At 49.8% G+C, this 17534-nt stretch overlaps 2 long non-coding RNA genes across 2 annotated transcripts; both read right to left on the bottom strand.

Moving 5' to 3' along the window:
- Positions 1-5859: 5859 nt before the first annotated feature.
- Positions 5860-8879, bottom strand: LOC311519213. Its single transcript, XR_014711227.1, has 3 exons — positions 8654-8879; positions 7045-7618; positions 5860-6460 (listed from the first exon to the last, which is right to left on the bottom strand). It is a non-coding gene; the product is annotated as an uncharacterized lncRNA (long non-coding RNA).
- A 3734-nt stretch (positions 8880-12613) lies between these two features.
- On the bottom strand, positions 12614-17054 carry LOC311519868. The gene is made up of 2 exons (XR_014711401.1): positions 16179-17054; positions 12614-13687 (listed from the first exon to the last, which is right to left on the bottom strand). It is a non-coding gene; the product is annotated as an uncharacterized lncRNA (long non-coding RNA).
- Positions 17055-17534: the final 480 nt, after the last annotated feature.

Here is a 17534-nt window from a genome sequence, read left to right as displayed (position 1 = left end):
GCTTTATTCTCTCTGGCTGACATTTCCAGATGGACTCATCAATTCCAAAGGTGATTTTTCAGACTGCCAGAGCTTCAGCCTCTGAAAATGCAGCTGTGTTCCTGCCACCCCTTTGCCCCACCCACACAGCAAAGATCTTGAAATCACACCTCTGTCACAGTGTGATGGAAGAAGCATGAATCAGTTGACTAGGACCCAGTTCAGCAGGGTTGGCGCTATGGTGCAAGAGAAGTAGAAACTTGCTCCTGACACTGAAGGAAGCCAATACAACTTTAAGAAACGCACAGAGTCCCTAACGCTGAGCCTGATCCTTCTCCCACAGGACTAGAGGGAGAGTTTACTCTCAGCCTACAGTAAGGTCCAGCACATGCTGGTGCTGCCCCAGGAGCGCAGCCGGGAGAGAAAACTGACAGCATGATATTTCCCCCTTGGCTCTCCCCTTACTCCAGTGGGGGAGAGACCTGCCACCCATCTATACCAGAAGCAGATTAGCTGGACCATCTCTGACGAGAAAGTAAACTGACTGGCATGATGGGCCTGGAGACTAGGATCTGCCTATTCCCCGCCCACCTGTGCAAGAGTGGGAATACCAGACCCACAGGACCTGCTCTTCCCATGCTGTGATCCACCAGGCAGGTAGCCCACGTGGGGGAGCAAAGGGGTCACCTTACATTCTCTGACTCTGTGTGCGGAACAACGCCCATCCTAGTCACAGAGCATTTCACCACTGAATCAAATGGGAGCAGGTGGAATGACCGCCATCTTCCCTGACACACCAGGGATTGAACAGGGGACCTCCAGTGCTACAAGAACCAATCCCAGCCCTTCCTCAGGGAAAACTCCCATTAAAGCACTCCAGGACTTCGGCCTAGCTGAGTACAGCCCTGAGCCAAGGATCTGAGAGACAGCGCTGAGGTGTTGTACAATGTCCATTTTCTGACCAGAACTGCACGAGTGAAGCTCCTTTCTCAAGTTGAAGTAGAATTAAGTCACAGCCCATGCTCTAGATGAAGGATTTCAGTCCCTGGGGAATCTCCGTTCAGCTCCTTTCCCTATTAACAAGAAAAAAGCTGACTCGTACGTATCTACTGCTTGTTCCCACTCTAGCAAGGCACAGGGGACATCTCCCAACCTTGTGCTTTATGGCCCGTTCCTCCAGATGCCTGGGCTCTGACAGAAGCATGAAGCTCTGCAAGGAGGAAGTTTCAGTGCCTGTGTCCTGAAGGTCGGCTGAAAGCCCTTTTCTAGCTCCTCCCCCCCCCAAAGAGAGCCCTGAGGAGATGTGGTGAAAGGTGGAAGATGACTCCCCGCCCCCTCCTCCTGGAGCTGCATAGTCCTGTTCTGCAAAGCTAAAGTCTGGGAGGATGCTACAGGGCACATGCATCTCACAGCTACTCAGAGACCTTCAGGCTCCCTCGGTACCATTGCCTCCCACAAAGTCCACAGGGCTCAGGCAATGAGAGTCTCTTCTATTCAGATTCTTACACGGATACCATGGGGATCTGTGAGGTATGGGACTCCCACAAAGGGGGCAAGCAGCTTGCCGTGCCTGCTAAGTAACAGAATCCTGCCCTCAGAATATGGTCACCCAATGATACAGTGCTTCTGCCTTGTGTTTCATTGGCTGAGGGTGTTGACACTGAGCAGGAATTGTGTGGGTGGCAGTGCAGAAGGACCACGAATGTGTAGTTGAATTAAGGCCTTGTCTTGGCCCACAAGCAGCAGCTATCATTCTGTATGGGTTCAAGATAACTGTAAAGGCTCCACATTGGTGCAGATCAGCACCATTCTGCTTTGGAGTAACATTTTATTAGTTCTTTTTATTACAGTAGCCCCAACCAAAATCAGGCCCCATTGCTCTAGGCCAGAGAAGGGAAGGCAGAGGAACGTTTACGGTGAGGGGGGGGGGCATGGCTGGAGCCTGGGCCAGCCCCCGTGGGGGGCTAGGAGGGAGCATCACCCAGCTCCACTCCTGGCCCCTTTACCCCTGTCTGCATTCCCCCACCCCCCACCCCAGAGCCACAGCCCTGTTCCTGGCCCCGGGAGTGGGGGGTGCAGACAGAGGTAATGGGGGATCCGAAGTAAAATGTTCAGGGACCACTGCATATGTTGAGAAAGAGTTCCTGCCACAAAGAGTTTACAAAGACCAAGAAAGAACAGTTATCCCCCTTTCCCACATCCCAGTATGATTTTGGGAGAGCTGGGAATTGAACCTAGCTCTGCTGAATGCCAGTCCAGTGTCGTAACCACAAGGTGATCTCTGGGAGAGCTCTGTAACCCCACCCAGCTACAGAAGGGGCTGGTCCTGTTGTCAAAAGGAGCAGTTGGGCCAGCCTGGAAGTTATGAGGTGCCCAGTGGTTGGCTTTGTTCCTGGGACCAGATTCACACTTCCCAGAGCGCCCCTTTCTGTGCCATCCTGTCCCACTGCCCCCAAAGAGCAATTCAGCGGTGGCAACATTGCCTGCCCACTCCAGAGTCTTCCACCAAGGGAGGGCAGCTCTAACCCCAGCTAGGAGCTCCATCAAGCTGCACAGGGAGATGTGCTCAATAAGCCCCATTTCCGTGGCTGCCCTGGCCACTCACCTCCTACTACAGAGAAGTCTGCTTTCAGCTTATGCTGGCACCACTCCCCCCCCCACCAATTTCACTGCCAGTGGGGGCCCCAGGCCTGGGCTTGCGCTGCCAGAGGCATAATTCATCCCCCTGCGTGTGACTATTTCTTTGGGGAGGTATAAAGTGTGCCAATCATGCAGTGCCTGGCAAAACAACCCACACAGCTTCATAGCAACATGGCATATCAGGAAAGTCCACGCAAATAGCTAGATGCTTATACTCCCACAGCCCCTTTCACTGCGTGACAGAAAGAGCAGGATACCCTGCCTTGCATGCAGGGCTTAATTTATGCCAGGGCTGAGCCCCGGCACCTCTAGGCTTGGCAGTTCATAGCCCCGGCACCTCTGGGTTTGCCGCATCAGTTATAAGTGTAAAAACACTACTTGAGCCCTGGCACCTCTTTCATTACAATTAAGCACTGCTTGCATGGCCCTCTGGACTCTCATAGGCTGGGAATGGATGCACTGGCTGTAGCTAAGAGATGGCACTGGTTCTTTTCTTTTTCTCAGCAGGGAAGCCGCCATCTCAGACTCACTCACTACCTGCCTGCTTCTCTGATGTTCCCCCTACAATGCCTCCCTCATCCATTTGGCCCTTGATCCATAAATCAAGTCCCGCTCAGTAACCCATCCTATTTTGCAAAGTATGTATAGCCCTCAGCCGACTATACCAAGAGTGCTATTGCCCTCTGCTGGTGGAAATTCTTTACATCCGAAAGGACCCAGAGCCATCTCTCCCAGGGTATGTCTACACTACGAAATTAGGTCGAATTTATAGAAGTCGGTTTTGTAGAAAGCGGTTTTATACAGTTGATTGTGTGTGTCCCCACACAAGTGCTCTAAGTGCATGTAGTCGGCGGAGTGTGTCCACAGTACCGAGGCAACCGTCGACTTCTGGAGCGTTGCACCGTGGGTAGCTATCCCACAGTTCCCGCAGTCTCCGCCACCCATCTGAATTCTGGGTAGAAATCCCAGTGCCTGATGGGGCTAAAACATTGTCACAGGTGGTTCTGGGTACATATCGTCAGGCCCCCGTTCCCTCCCTCCCTCCGTGAAAGCAAGGGCAGACAATTGTTTTGTGCCTTTTTTCTTGAGTTACCTGTGCAGACGCCATACCACGGCAAGCATGGAGCCCGCTCAGCTAACCATCACCGTATGTCTCCTGGGTGCTGGCAGACGTGGTACTGCATTGCTACACAGCAGCAGTTAATTGCCTTTTGGCAGCAGACAGTGCAGTATGACTGGTAGCCATCATCGACGTAGTCCTGGGTAATCTTTTAATCGGGCGCCTAGGCAAACATGGGAGTGACTCAGCCAGGTCATTTCCCTTTTAAGTTTCGTCTCGTGGCGACTCAGTCCTACCGGCAGTGCACTGTCTTTTAACCTGCAGCCAGCAGAAGATGATGGCTAGTTGTCATACTGCACCATCTTCTCCTGAGCACCCAGGAGATAATGACGGCTAGCGGTCGTACTGCACAGTCTGCTGCCAGCAAGATGTATAAAGATAGATGAAGTGGCTCAAAACAAGAAATAGACCAGATTTGTTTTGTATTCATTTTCTCCTCCTTCCCTCTGTGAAATCAACGGCTTGCCAAACCCAGTTTTGAGTTCTATCCTTGAGGGGGCCATTTAGTTTCTCGCAAAGCCACCCCTTTTGTTGATTTTAATTCCCTGTAAGCCAACCCTGTAAGCCATATCGTCAGTTGTCCCTCCCTCCGTCAGGGCAATGGCAGACAATCGTTCTGCGCCTTTTTTCTGTGCAGACGCCATACCATGGCAAGCATGGAGCCTGCTCAGATCACTTTGACAATTAGGAGCACATTAAACACCACACGCATTATCCAGCAGTATATGCAGCACCGGAACCTGGCAAAGCGATACCGGGCGAGTAGGCGACATCAGCACGGTAATATGAGTGATGAGGACATGGACACAGACTTCTCTCAAAGCAGGGGCCCTGGCAATGTGGCCATCATGGTGCTAATGGGCCAGGTTCATGCGGTGGAACGCCGATTCTGGGCTCGGGAAACAAGCACAGACTGGTGGGACCGCATAGTGTTGTGGGTCTGGGACGATTCCCAGTGGTTGCGAAACTTTCGCATGCGTAAAGGCACTTTTATGGAACTTTGTGACTTGCTTTCCCCTGCCCTGAGGCGCAAGAATACCAAGATGAGAGCAGCCCTCACAGTTGAGAAGCGAGTGGTAATAGCCCTGTGGAAGCTTGCAACGCCAGACAGCTACCGGTCAGTCGTGAATCAATTTGGAGTGGGCAAATCTACTGTGGGGGCTGCTCTGATGCAAGTAGCCAACGCAATCAAAGATCTGCTGATATCAAGGGTAGTGACCCTGGGAAATGTGCAGGTCATAGTGGATGGCTTTGCTGCAATGGGATTCCCTAACTGTGGTGGGGCCATAGACAGAATCCATATCCCTATCTTGGCACCAGAGCACCAAGCCGGCGAGTACATAAACCGCAAGGGGTACTTTTCAATAGTGCTGCAAGCACTGGTGGATCACAAGGGACATTTCACCAACATCAACGTGGGATGGCCGGGGAAAGGTACATGACGCTCGCATCTTCAGGAACTCTGGTCTGTTTCAAAAGCTGCAGGAAGGGACTTTATTCCCAGACCAGAAAATAATCATTGGGGACATTGAAATGCCTATATGTATCCTTGGGGACCCAGCCTACCCCTTAATGCCATGGCTCATGAAGCCATACACAGGCAGCCTGGACAGTAGTCAGGAGCTGTTCAACTACAGGCTGAGCAAGTGCAGAATGGTGGTAGAATGTGCATTTGGACGTTTAAAAGCGCGCTGGTGCAGTTTACTGACTCACTTAGACCTCAGCAAAACCAATATTCCCACTGTTATTACTGCTTGCTGCACGCTCCATAATATCTGTGAGAGTAAGGGGGAGACGTTTATGGCGGGGGGGGAGGTTGAGGCAAATTGCCTGGCTGCTGGTTTCGCACAGCCAGACACCAGGGCAGTTAGAAGAGCACAGGAGGGTGCAGTGCGCAACAGAGAAGCTTTGAAAACCAGTTTCATGACTGGATAGGCTACGGTGTGAAAGTTCTCTTTGTTTCTCCATGATGAAACCCACCACCCCTTGGTTCACTCTACTTCCCTGTAAGCTAACCACCCTCCCCTCCTCCCTTCGATCACCGCTGTCAGAGGCAATAAAGTCATTGTTGCTTCACCTTCATGCATTCTTTATTCATTCATCACACAAATAGGGGGATAACTACCAAGGTAGCCCAGGAGGGATGGTGGAGGAGAGAAACACTAGGAGGGGTGGTGGAGGAGGGAAGGACAAGGCCACACAGCACTTTAAAAGTTTAAAACTTTAAAACTTATTGAATGCCAGCCTTCTGTTGCTTGGGCAATCCTCTGTGGTGGAGTGGCCGGGTGGCCAGAGGCCCCCCACCGCGTTCTTGGGCGTCTGGGTGAGGAGGCTATGGAACTTGGGGAGGAGGGCAGTTGGTTACACAAGGGCTGTAGCGGCGGTCTGTGCTCCTGCTGCCTTTCCTGCAGCTCAACCATACGCTGGAGCATATTGGTTTGATCTTCCAGCAGCCTCAGCATTGAATCCTGCCTCCTCTCATCACGCTGCCACCACATTTGAGCTTCAGCCCTCTCTTCAGCCCGCCATCTCTCCTCCCGGTCATATTGTGCTTTCCTGCACTCTGACATTGTCTGCCTCCACGCACTCATCTGTGCTATGTCAGTGTAGGAGGACACCATGAGTTCAGAGAACATTTAATCACGAGTGCATTTTTTCGCCTTCTAATCTTCACCAGCCTCTGGGAAGAAGAAGATCCTGTGATTATTGAAACACATGCAGCTGGTGGAGGAAAAAAAAGAGGCAATGGTATTTAAAAAGACATTTTCTAGAACAATGGCTACACTCTTTCACGGTAAACCTTGCTGTTAACATTACATACACAGCACATGTTTTTTCATTCCAAGATCGCATTTTGCCTCCCCCCAACCACGTGGCTAGCCCCTCACCCCCCCCCCCCCCCCCGGCTAACAGCAGGGAACATTTCTGTTCAGCCACAGGCAAACAGCCCAGGAGGAACTGGCACCTCTGCATGTCCCCTTAAGAAAAGCACCCTATTTCAACCAGGTGACCATGAATGATATCACTCTCCTGAGGATAACACAGAGAGATAAAAAACGAATGTTATTTGAATGCCAGCAAATGTACACTGCAATGCTTTGCTCTACAATGATTCCCGAGTACGTGCTACTGGCCCGGTGTGGTAAAGCGTCCTACCATGGTGGGTGGAATAAGGCTGCCCTCCCCAGAAACCTTTTGCAAAGGCTTTGGGAGTACATCCAGGAGAGCGGCAAATACCAGGGCAAATTAATCATTAAACATGCTTGCTTTTAAACCATGTATAGTATTTTAAAAGGTACACTCACCAGGAGGTCCCTTCTCCGCCTGGCAGGTCCAGGAGGCAGCCTTGGGTCGGTCCGGGGGGGACTGCCCCCAGGTCCAGAGTGAGAAACAGTTCCTGGCTGTCAGGAAAACCGGTTTCTCCGCTTGCTTGCTGTGAGCTATCATCTTCCTCGTCCCCAAAACCTGCTTCTGTGTTGCCTCCATCTCCATCGAAGGAGTCAAACAACACGACTGGGGTAGTGGTGGCTGAACCCCCTGAAATGGCATGCAGCTCATCATAGAAGCGGCATGTTTGGGGCTCTGACCCGGAGTGGCCGTTTGCCTCTCTGGTTTTCTGGTAGGCTTGCCTCAGCTCCTTAAGTTTCACGCAGCATTGCTTCGGGTCCCTGTTATGGCCTCTGTCCTTCATGCCCTGGGAGATTTTGACAAATGTTCTGGCATTTCAAAAACTGGAATGGAGTTCTGATAGCACGGATTCCTCTCCCCATACAGCGATCACATCCCGTAGCTCCCATTCGGTCCACGCTGGAGCTCTTTTGCGATTCTGGGACTCCATCATGGTCACCTCTGCTGATGAGCTCTGGCCAGCGTGGCAAGCTGCAGGTGACCATGCAAACAGAAAACTGAAATTCAAAAGTTCCCAGGCCTTTTCCTGTCTACCTGGCCAGTGCATCTAAGTTGAGAGTGCTGTCCAGAGCGGTCACAATAGAGCACTCTGGGATAGCTCCCGGAGGCCAATACCGTCTAATTGCGTCCACAGTACCCCAAATTCGACCCGGCAAGGCCGATTTAAGCGCTAATCCACTTGTCAGAGGTGGATTAAGGAAATCGATTTTAAGAGCCCTTTAAGTCGAAAAAAAGGGCTTCATCATGTGGACGGGTGCAGGTTTACATCGATTTAACGCTGCTAAATTCAACCTAAACTCCTAGTGTAGACCAGGGCCCAGTAACAAATGCTGGCAGTGGATGCAACGTAACACAGAGTAAATGCCTGTCACTGTGGGAGGGACAATGAGTTTTGCTAACACCACTTAGTATCACTTCTCTTGTCACATGTGATAGGCTAACCTCGCCCAGACCTTCAGTCCCCAAATGCTGATGCATTAAATTAATTGAAAATTTTAAAAATCCCAAAGGGGAACTAGCAAGATGCAGCTGTCTCACGAATGCTACTGAGGAAAGTGGCTTCGCTGTGGCAAAGGGGACTGAATTCTCCCTTACAACAGCGTGGCTCGATTGCAAGTTCCATGGCAAGACAAATATTTAAGCTGCTCTCATGCAATGTAGCCCTCTTTCTGCCCCCACCATTTAGTGTCTTCTCTGCAGTAGAATTATTTGTCTTAGTGTAATGCCTCAAGACCCCAAACGAAATCCTGTTGAGCGAGGTGTAGTAGAATTGTAACCTTTGGGTGGGCTAAAAAACCCCAACTCCCATAGAAGAGTAGCTGGAGACCCATAGTTCAATCTCTAAGGATACTCAGCAAGGATTGCACAGGGTCAACCTCCCCCATTCAAGTCCCAAAAGGAACGAAAGAAATGAATTTAATTAAATAACTTTATAAAATCTTACGATAAAGAAACAATCTAATTTTTACAGCACAACATGGCTATTTTATAATCCACAGACATTACCTTCAGTTATACATAAACATAAATAAAGAAAACAGATTAAAATCTGAACAGTTCCATCCCCACAGAAACACAATGAGCAGTCTGAACCATCTTTCCTCCGCTTGCTTGTAGGAATCTTCAGTTGGAATCCAGGCAGACTCTTCCTGTGCTGAAATCACTGCCAGCCAGTCAGCGAACTGATTAACCAACCACTCAGCTATGTGTATAGATTTAAAGCAAACCCTGCTGCAAAATGCTTCAGCCTTAGGGACACCAGCCTGCTTCCTTCTCCTGGGCTCAGCGTCTCCCAGCCCACACAGGGCACATGGCCTTCTGCAAAGCAGCTGCCCTGACTGCTGACCCTCATGGGGTCTGACCCCAGCCACAGGGAACCTAGTGGAGCAGACCCAAAACTACCACACCCAATTCCAGAAGCTTCTGGATGTGGAGTGCTAAATCTGCCTAGCAACAGTGACCTAGACACAACTCACTCCTACCTCTCTCCAATGGGTCTCTTAAAGAGATATCTGCCTATTAGGCACATGGGTTACAGAATCACATAACAACAGAGGCCTAGCAAGTTAGCAGCAGAGCCAGGAATAGAACCCAGGTCACCCAACTCCCAGGGCAATGCTCTAATCACTAGACCACATTGCCTCTCCAGGCAGCCTTCTCTTGTCGTGTTACATTTAATTATGGCCTGGTTCTGCAACCCTGCCTTATACTGAGTAGCACCCACTCCAGCAAGCAGTCCCAATGACTTCAGTGCTTCACAGCGTGAGTGAGGGCTGCAGAATCAAGCTGTTGTAAGCACCCTGGGACAGGGCTCCAATCATTGTTTATCTGACTTTAAAGCACTTTAAAGCACCCCATGTGATTGTATTAATAATTTATCATCTAGATCTCATGTAACACCACAAAGCTCAATGGCCTTTGCACAGTGTGAGTCAGGGATAGATGTGACCCTATGCCAGCAAACAGGCATGACGGTAGCTTCATGTTTCCCTTGTTTGAATGTATATATTTAAAGGTAATTTAAGGCCAAAAGGGACCATTATGACCACCCAGTCTGACCTCCTGCATAACACAGGCCAGACAATCTCAGCCAGTAATTCCTGCACCAAGCCCATAGCTTCTGTTTGAACTATGGCAGATCTTCTAGAAAATTATCTAGCCTTGATTTCAAGGCTTCATGTGATAGAGAATCCACCATGCCCCTTGGTAAGTCATTCCAATGGTAAATTACCCTCACTGTTAAAATTTGCACCTTATTTCTAGCGTGAATTGGTCTAGCTTCAGCTTCCAGCCATTGGATCTTGTTATGCCTTTTTCTCCTAGATTAAAGGGCCATCTGCTACCTGAAATCTCTTCCCTATGTAGGTACTTACAGACTGATCAAGTCACCTCTTAACCTTCTCTTGGATAAACTAAATAGACTGAGCTGCTTTAATCTCTTAGCATAAGGCATGTTTTCCAGATCTGGAATTGATCTTATAGCTCTTTTCTGAAATCTTTCCATTTTTTCCATATCATTTTTGAAGCATGGACACCAGAACTGGACACAAATTTCCAGTAGTAGTCTCACCAACGCTGTACACAGAGGAATACCACCTCCCTACTCCTACTTGATATTCCCCTGCTTACACATATATGTACCTTCCTAGCTACAGCAACACACGGAGTGCTCATGTTCAGTTATCTGTCATTACCCTAAGTCCTGTTCAGAATCACTGCATTCCAGGATTCCACCTTATAAGTGCGACCTACATTGTCCATTTCTAGATGTAATAATATTAACGTTACATTGTTAATATTAACAAGAGGGAAGCAATGCAAGCCAAAATAGGGAAAAAACAAGTTAAAGAATATTTAGATGTATTCAAGTTGGAAGAGCCTGATGAAATGCATCCTTGGGTACTTAAACTAGCAGAAGTAGTCTCAGAATCATTGGCAATTATCTTTGAGAACTCAAAGGACTGGAGAAGGCAGGGCAAACACATTACCTATCTTTTAATATGGGAGCAAAGAGGACCTGAGGAATTATAGACCAATCAGCCTAACTTTGATACCTGGAGAGATACTGGAAGAAATTATTCAACAACCAATTTGTAAGCACCTAGAGAATAATGGGGAGATATAAGCATTAGCCAACATGGATTTCTCAAGCACGAATCATGCCAGACCAACCTAATTTCCTTTTTTAACAGAGTTCCTGGCCTAGTGGAAAGGGGGAAGCAGTAGATGTGCTATCTTGATTTTAGTAATGTTGTTGTAGCCGTTTGGTCCCAGGACATTAGAGATACAAAGTGGGTGAGGTAATTATTGGACCAACTTCTGCTGGTGAGACACATTTTCAAGCTACACAAGCTCTTGTTCACCAACAGAAATTGGTCCAATAAAAGAAATTAGCTCATCCATCTTGTCTCTCAATTTTATTAAGGCTTTTGACACAGTTCTCCATGACAGTCTCATAAGCCAACTAGGGAAATGTGGTTTAAATGAAATTACTGAAAGTTGGCTGAACAACTGGTTCTAAAACCCATACTCAAAGAGTTAAACTGTTTGCTATCAGTGCAGGAGGATATATCAAGAGGGAGAGCACAGGGGTCTGTCCTGGGTCTGGTACTATTCAATATTAATGACTTGGACGATAGAGCAGAGTGTACACTTATCAAATTTGCAGATTGCACCAAGCTGAGAGGGGCTACAAGCACTATTGAGGACAGGAGTAGAATTTAAAATGATCTGGATAAATTGGTCTGAAACCAACACAGTGAAATTGCCTGAAGACAGGTGAAAAGTACGATTCTTTGAGTGATGGAGTTCACGCCCGAGAGCGGCACCTCCTGCTGACTGGCTCATGGATTAGCTCTCAGCTGTTGCACCCTCTCCTGGTGGTGCCTATCCCGCTGCCTTTTCCGCCTGCAGACTCCCCCCCTCAGTCCAAGAACCGCAGAAGACCTCTTCAAGACTCAACTTTCCAGCCATGCCACCATCTGTGTTTTCCCACTTCGGGGGAGGGTGGGGGGGTAGGAGTATCTCCCAGTTCTATAATCCAGCCACTTCCCAGTGACGAATAAGGGACGAGAGCAGGGACCCAGGCCCGCCCACTACTCCAGGTCCTCTGTAGATAGCAGCCACTTGCTGCACCTCTAATTTCTGTCTGGGCTGCTTCAGTTCCCTGGGCCACTTCCCCATGGCCCCAGCACCTTCTCCGCCCTCTTCTCAGGGCCTTGAGCCAGCTAGGAGCTCCCTCACACTCCCCTAGTCCTGCTAGCAGCGGGTCTGTCCAAGGTACTTCCTAGTCTCTCAGGGACACAGTCCTCATTCCCTGAGGACCCCGCAGCCACTGATCCTGCTTTGCTTTGCAGCTCTCTTATGTGAGCCCGCTGGGCCCTGATTGGCTGCTCCGTGCAGCCTCCCTCCAACTGGCTGCTTGGAGGACTCACCTCCACATAGGGTGACCATGTGTCCCATTTTGGCCGGGACAGTCCTCTTTTTAAGCCCTGTCCCAGGTATCTCGATTTTTTGGCAAAACTGGGCATTTGTCCCATTGCTCTTGCCAACTGATCATCAGTTGACAAGAGCAAACAAGACAAAAACACAGTTTTGCCAAAAAAGTGGGGCACAGAGGAATGTTGGGGGGCAGGGGAGGGTCGGGCAAGCCCCGTGTGGTGTCCCGTTTTCCCTTTGGGAAATATAGTCACCGTTCCTCCACTACTCCTGAGACAGAGCATGGCCGGCCCCTGAGGCCTCCATTAACTCCTTCCTCTCCGGTGTAGTAAGACAACAAAAAAGAAACAATAACTAAAACGCACACCTACAAAATCAGGAAAACTGGCTAGGCAGTAGTACTGCTGAAAGAGGATCTGGGAATTATAGTGGACCACAACTTTGTTGCCGGCACCCAGTGCCGAGAGGCTGAACAACAGCTTGAGTGGTTCGTTACCCGGTGTGCTACACCCAATAATCACAACGGGGTGGAGAAGCAGAAAAGTTTATTTGCAGCTGCAAAAAGGTACAGGGAGAATAAAATCTCAAATCTTGCACAACAGAGCAGGAAGTTACACAGGCTTTTATACATCCTTTTTCCCAGCATATTTATCCAATAGCAAGCTGCTCCAAGTATCCATATAGCCAGCCAATCCAGTTCCCAGCTAGTTCCCTGATTCTTTGTATCATTTGTTAAACTATACATAAAGCTGCTTTATTCAGCATTGTTCTTCCATATCTCCCCTGTTTGGCCTTGCTTAGTTTCAGGCAGTCTGACTCTGCAACATACTGTTGCAGATTCTCAGCATAACTGCTGTGTGTGCCTCCAGGCGGGGGGGGGGGGGGGCAAGGACTCTTTGGCCTAGCACACAGAGCTGCTGCGAGTGCCTCCAGGCAGGGGGGGGGGGGCCAAGGACACAGGGGCCTAGTGCGAGGGGGCTTCATCGACACTTGTGGTCTTCCATCCCCTCGAGTTACCTAGTGGCCATGCCCCAGTGTTCCCAACAACTCCCCCCTTTGAGAACACTCAACAGCCTTGGCTCTGAGTTTTCTCACTTGGGCTACTTATTTTTTTACAGTATGACTTTGCATAAGCACTTTGTGATAGCCCTGAAGAGAATGACTTATTAACTTTTGCAAAAGGGCCCTGACACATGATACCGCACAGCATAATACCAGTAATACAAGCAATACAGGAAAGAGAAATTGCAATAGCAGGCTAAATAAACCACCAAGCCAAGACGACAAACCCCAGCCCGCTATTTGTGTCTTTTAAACAGTAGCTTTAGCCCGAGATCGTCACTAGATGAGGAGTCAGCAGGTTGGACAGTCCACTGTTCTGCTGACGAGGGGGCAGGTACTGCCTTCAGACGAGAGTGATGGATCCAGTTCTTGTGTCCCTCGATCTTTGCCACTGTATGGGAGATCAGCAGGACGGTATAGGGTCCTTTCCACTTTTCCTGGAGAGGCTCGTCTTTCCAGGTGCGAACAAGCACAGAGTCACTGGGCTGTAAGGAGTGGACAGGAGAGTCCAAGGGGAGAGGCTGGGAATCCTTGGTATACCTGTGAAGAGACAAAAGAACAGCAGACAGGGAACACATATACTGTGACAAAAAAAACATTACCCAACTCCCATTCCCCTGACAGAACCGGGGTGCCATTCATAGGCCATGCCCTTTCAAACATAATTTCAAAGGGACTGAGCCCTAATCTACCCTTTGGGAGAACGCGGATACGGAGTAGGACGAGGGGCAAAGCATTAGGCCATTGCAGTGAGGCTTCTTGGCACACTTTTGAGAGATGCCGTTTAAGGGTCTGATTGGTACGCTCCACTACCCCACTGGCTTGCGGTCTCCAGGGCGTATGGAGTTTCCAGGGGATCTGTAAGGCATGTGAGATGCTTTGAATGATTTTTGACGTGAAGTGTGTCCCGTTGTCAGATTCCATCCACAGGGGGAGTCCAAAGCGAGGAATGATCTCCTTAACAAACTTGAGGGCCACTGTCCTGGCAGTGCAGTTACGGCATGGGAAGGCTTCTGGCCATCCGCTGAACCGATCCACTATAACAAGGAGATATTTGAACCCTTGAGTCCGGGGAAACTCAGTAAAGTCTATTTGCCACCCTTGTCCGGGGCCCGGAGTGGATTCTAGGGCAGCTGGTGGCACAGGATGTCCTGGTCGGGGGTTATTCTTTTGGCAGACTAAGCAGTCCGCTTGTACCTGGGCAGCCAGGGGTCGGAGTCCGGAAGTGATAAAGTATTTTCCCATTAGCTGGATAAGTGTTTCCCTGCCAGCATGAGCATGCAGCACACCAAAAGCATACGTTGAATCAGTAAAAATGTTGACCCGCTTTCCTTTTGACAGTTCAAGTGCACGGGTCAGGGCTATTAGTTCGGCAAGCTGGGCAGAGGTCCCAGCAGGCAAACCTTCAGCTTCCACAGTGTCATGGAGGGTCACAACAGCATAACCCGCCCTCCTTTGCCCATCTATTACAGTACTGCTACCATCAGTGTACCACTCATAATCTGCATTTGGGAGAGGTACATCCTTTAAATCCGGACGGCTGGAGTACTGGACATTTATGATCTCTAAACAGTCATGTTTCTGTTCCTCTGTTTCTGGCAAGAGAGTGGCTGGGTTAAGGGAGGGGCAAGGCTGTAGGGTGACTTCAGAGTTCTCTAACAGCTTAGCCTGGTACCGAGCAATCCGAGCCTGGGTGAGCCAAAGCCCTCCCTTTGCATCCAATAAGGCTCAGACCATATGGGGAGTATAGATTTGCATAACCCCTCCCAATGTTAGCTTCTCCGCTTCCTTAAGCAATAGGGCAGTAGCTGCGACCGCCCGTAAACATGCCGGCCAATCCTTTGCAACCTGATCCAATTGCTTAGAAAAATAAGCCACAGGACGCTTCCATGCTCCTAACAGCTGTGTAAGCACTCCTAGGGCCACCCCCCTTCGTTCATGTACATACAACTGAAACGGCTTAGAGAGATCTGGCAGGCCCAGAGCTGGGGCTTCCATCAATTTTCTTTTTAGGATTTTAAATGCCCTGTCAGCCTCTGGGGTCCAATAGAAGGGGTCATGATCTGCTCCTTTTACACAGTCGTACAGGGGTTTAGCCCACAGTCCAAACTCTGGGATCCATATCCTGCAAAAGCCTGCCATACCCAGAAATGCCCTGAGCCGCTCACAATTATTTGGAGAGGAACTTGACAGATAGATTCCTTTCTTTTTCTTGAAAGCTGACGCTCCCCTTGCCTTAGCTGTAACCTGATCCCTCTCCACCTCAGACAACAGGGTTCTCAGGAGGATATTACAGTCGTCTCAATCGGCTTGTGACTACTGAGGCACCCCTCAAAGACTGAAATAAACCTGCTTGCGTTCGTTGAGAATTCCCCAGCCTGTGTTTTAAAAGCTGCTAAGTCTATTGGATTGAATGGCACATGGGTGTAAACTTGCATAGTGGTAGCCTGACGTCCATCTGCCCCTGGGCAAGCCACAACCGTCTCGGTAAGCAAAGGATAGAGTCCCACCGAGGGGGCAATCTCTGTAACCCGAGGCATCCTACCCTTATACGGTGGGGGTGTGGGGGCCGAAGGGGACACCGGCTCTGCCATTACAGTAGGGGTGGGGGTCTGGGGACTAACATTAGCTGCTACCAAACCAGTTGGAGTCAGATTACAGCGCTGTAAAATATCTGGTCGAGTACATAAAGTCAGAAACAAATGCGCATACATATGTTCATTTCATTTACCCATTCACTGACAAAACAAAACTAATTGGAGGGTCGTGTTGTAATTAATTGACCCTCCTGGTGGCCACCACTCCTGGTCCTCTAGTTGATATTGAGGCCAGTCAACTGTACAGAATCGTTTTAATTGGCTCTTAGTCATCGGATCCGCACCAAATACCTTCCAGTTTGCTAGAATGCACTCTAGGGGCGTACACCGTGCCCTAACCTCTGAGCTCTGTCCCTGTCCCATACCTACAGGGTAACTCTGGGCGTCTCCAGGTTCCAACAGAGCATATAATCCGGATTTTAAAAGGATCCTACCTGATCCAAGGGACCGGTTCTTCACCGTGGCCCTGCAGCTGCTCCTCCCCCACGTCTAAGGGACTGGTTCTTCACCGTGGTCCACAACAGCTTCTCCACTATATGAGTGCGTTGCACCGTTGTGCCCTCTGGGGTCGATCAAATCGCGTCTCCTCCGAGGCTCCCGATGAACTCACCGGTGCGCGCTGGGCGTCGGTTCTCGCCGCAATCCTCGACCTCCAGGAGGGGTCCGGGCAAGGCTAAATTGCAGCCTCGTCGCCCACCCAGGGACGCCAAAAGCTGTTGCCGGCACCCAGTGCCGAGAGGCTGAACAACAGCTTGAGTGGTTCGTTACCCGGTGTGCTACACCCAATAATCACAACGGGGTGGAGAAGCAGAAAAGTTTATTTGCAGCTGCAAAAAGGTACAGGGAGAATAAAATCTCAAATCCTGCACAACAGAGCAGGAAGTTATACAGGCTTTTATACATCCTTTTTCCCAGCATATTTATCCAATAGCAAGCTGCTCCAAGTATCCATATAGCCAGCCAATCCAGTTCCCAGCTAGTTCCCTGATTCTTTGTATCATTTGTTAAACTATACATAAAGCTGCTTTATTCAGCATTGTTCTTCCATATCTCCCCTGTTTGGCCTTGCTTAGTTTCAGGCAGTCTGACTCTGCAACATACTGTTGCAGATTCTCAGCATAACTGCTGTGTGTGCCTCCAGGCGGGGGGGGGGGCCAAGGACACTTTGGCCTAGCACACAGAGCTGCTGCGCGTGCCTCCAGGCAGGAGGGGGGGGCCAAGGACACCGGGGCCTAGTGCGAGGGGGCTTCATCGACACTTGTGGTCTTCCATCCCCTCGAGTTACCTAGTGGCCATGCCCCAGTGTTCCCAACAACTTGAATATGAGTCAACAATGAATGTGATGCTGTTGTGAAAAAGGCAAAATGTCATTCTGGGATATATCAACGGGAGTGTCGTATGCAAGACATGGGAGGGCACTGTTCTGCTCTATTTAGCACTGGTGAGGCCTCACTTGATACTCACAATGCGAGTTCAAGCTGCTCAGCACCTCACAGGATTAGGCCCCAGAATACAACAAGTGGTGCTAGCAGTGATGGAAGTAGAATTCACTTCTTGTCAGTAAAAGCTAAAGGGGGTGGGGAGGGGGGTGTACGTGACCTCCCCCTGTGAACCGCAGGGCTCTCCCGGGAACAGCAGCGGCGAAAGGAGCAGAACGTGCAGCTCCTCTGGTGCGGCTGTACTGCCCCCAGCCCCTCCACACAGCTGCATGCCCGAGTCTCCTGTCCGGGGGGTCTGTACAGGGTTGGGGTGGTACAGCCATGCCAGAGGAGCTGCACATTCTGCTCCTG

This window comes from Lepidochelys olivacea (genome assembly GCF_965140295.1).
Source record: "Lepidochelys olivacea isolate rLepOli2 genome assembly, chromosome: 4".
Classification (NCBI taxonomy): domain Eukaryota; kingdom Metazoa; phylum Chordata; order Testudines; family Cheloniidae; genus Lepidochelys; species Lepidochelys olivacea.
This window is presented reverse-complemented; position numbering and strand designations above follow the sequence as displayed.